Source organism: Heloderma suspectum, chromosome 2 (assembly GCF_057233095.1).
Source record: "Heloderma suspectum isolate Gila_16-S chromosome 2, 16-S_ref, whole genome shotgun sequence".
Classification (NCBI taxonomy): Eukaryota; Metazoa; Chordata; class Lepidosauria; order Squamata; family Helodermatidae; genus Heloderma; species Heloderma suspectum.
This window is the reverse complement of record NC_139459.1, coordinates 147,854,251-147,857,052: the sequence shown is the minus strand read 5'-3', so window position 1 is coordinate 147,857,052 and position 2,802 is coordinate 147,854,251.

Sequence of the window (2,802 nt, the reverse complement as noted above, 5' to 3'; positions counted from 1 at the left end):
ATTAGGATTAATACCCAAGTGAGGGCTGGGTTGGGGAGACTGTGCTTCCCAGGCAGGAACCAGGGCCTCTGTGAAGGCTAGCTTGGTGGAACAGATTGAGTTGGCAATCGGGTTCGCTTGCCTCCTGACTTTTTCTAAACCGTATGGACGGGGGGAGGTTTCACTTGCACAAGAAAATTAGGGTTAAGAAGACTCAAGTAAGGGTTAGGGTTGGTGAGACCGGGCTTCCCAGGCAGGAACCAGGGCCTCTGTGAAGGCTAGCTTGGTGGAACAGATTGAGTTGGCAATCGGGATGGCTTGCCTACTGACTTTTTCTAAACCGTAAGGACGGGAGGATGTTTCACTTACACAAGAAAATTAGGGTTAAGACTCAAGTTAGTGTTAGGGTTGGGGAGACTGGGCTTCCCAGGCGGGATCCTGGGCTTCGGTGTAGCCTAGCTTGGTGAAACAGACTGAGTGGGCCATCGGGATAGCTTTCCTACTGGCTTTCTGTGCACTGTGAGGACGGGGTATCGTTTCAGTTGCACAAGAAAATTAGGGCCAAGACTCTAGTTAGGGGTAAGGTTGGGCAGGCTAGGCTTCCCTGGAGGGAACCAGACCCTCTGTGAAGCCTAGCTTGGTGAAACAGACTTGAGTGGGCCACCAGGATGGCTTCCCTACTCCGTTTTAGTGCACCGTATCCATGGGGGGATGTTTCCATTGCAGAAGAACATTAGCATTAAAACCCATATTAGGGTTAGGGTTATGGAGGCTGGGCTTCCCAGGCAGGAACTACGGCCTCGATGAAGCCGAGCCTGGTGAAACAGACTGAGTGGGCCATCAGGATTGCTTGCCTACTGTCTTTTTGTACGCTGTATGGACGAGGGGATGTTTCAGTTGCACAGGAAAATTAGGATTAATACCCAAGGTAGGGCTGGGTTGGGGAGACTGTGCTTCCCAGGCAGCAACCAGGGCCTCTGTGAATGCTAGCTTGGTGGAACAGATTGAGTTGGCAATCGGGATGGCTTGCCTACTGACTTTTTCTAAACCGTATGGACGGGGGGAGGTTTCACTTGCACAAGAAAATTAGGGTTAAGAAGACTCAAGTTAGGGTTAGGGTTGGTGAGACCGGGCTTCCCAGGCAGGAACCAGGGCCTTTGTGAAGGATAGCTTGGTGGAACAGATTGAGTTGGCAATCGGGATGGCTTGCCTACTGACTTTTTCTAAACCGTATGGACGGGGGAAGTTTCACTTGCACAAGAAAATTAGGGTTAAGACTCAAGTTAGGGTTAGGGTTGGGGAGAATGGGCTTCCCAGGCGGGATCCTGGGCTTCGGTGTAGCCTAACTTGGTGAAACAGACTGAGTGGGCCATCGGGATAGCTTTCCTTCTGGCTTTCTGTGCACTGTAAGGACAGAGTATCGTTTCAGTTGCACAAGAAAATTTGTGTAAAAACTCAAGTTAGGGTTAGGGTTGGGGAGACTGCGGATCCCAAGCGTGATCCTGGGCTTCGGTGCAGGCCAGCTTGGTGAAAAAGACTGAGTGGGCCATCGGGATAGCTTGCCTACTTTCTTTTTGTACACCGTTTGGATGGGGGAATGTTTCAGTTGCACAAGAAAATTAGGGCCAAGACTCTAGTTAGGGGTAAGGTTGGGCAGGCTAGGCTTCCCTGGAGGGAACCAGACCCTCTGTGAAGCCTAGCTTGGTGAAACAGACTTGAGTGGGCCACCAGGATGGCTTCCCTACTCCGTTTTAGTGCACCGTATCCATGGGGGGATGTTTCCATTGCAGAAGAACATTAGCATTAAAACCCATATTAGGGTTAGGGTTATGGAGGCTGGGCTTCCCAGGCAGGAACTACGGCCTCGATGAAGCCGAGCCTGGTGAAACAGACTGAGTGGGCCATCAGGATTGCTTGCCTACTGTCTTTTTGTACGCTGTATGGACGAGGGGATGTTTCAGTTGCACAGGAAAATTAGGATTAATACCCAAGGTAGGGCTGGGTTGGGGAGACTGTGCTTCCCAGGCAGCAACCAGGGCCTCTGTGAATGCTAGCTTGGTGGAACAGATTGAGTTGGCAATCGGGATGGCTTGCCTACTGACTTTTTCTAAACCGTATGGACGGGGGGAGGTTTCACTTGCACAAGAAAATTAGGGTTAAGAAGACTCAAGTTAGGGTTAGGGTTGGTGAGACCGGGCTTCCCAGGCAGGAACCAGGGCCTCTGTGAAGGATAGCTTGGTGGAACAGATTGAGTTGGCAATCGGGATGGCTTGCCTACTGACTTTTTCTAAACCGTATGGACGGGGGAAGTTTCACTTGCACAAGAAAATTAGGGTTAAGACTCAAGTTAGGGTTAGGGTTGGGGAGAATGGGCTTCCCAGGCGGGATCCTGGGCTTCGGTGTAGCCTAACTTGGTGAAACAGACTGAGTGGGCCATCGGGATAGCTTTCCTTCTGGCTTTCTGTGCACTGTAAGGACAGAGTATCGTTTCAGTTGCACAAGAAAATTTGTGTAAAAACTCAAGTTAGGGTTAGGGTTGGGGAGACTGCGGATCCCAAGCGTGATCCTGGGCTTCGGTGCAGGCCAGCTTGGTGAAAAAGACTGAGTGGGCCATCGGGATAGCTTGCCTACTTTCTTTTTGTACACCGTTTGGATGGGGGAATGTTTCAGTTGCACAAGAAAATTAGGGCCAAGACTCTAGTTAGGGTTAAGGTTGGGGAGGCTAGGCTTCCCTGCAGGGAACCAGACACTCTGTAAAGCCTAGCTTGGTGAAACAGACTTGAGTGGGCCACCAGGATGGCTTCCCTACTCCGTTTTAGTACA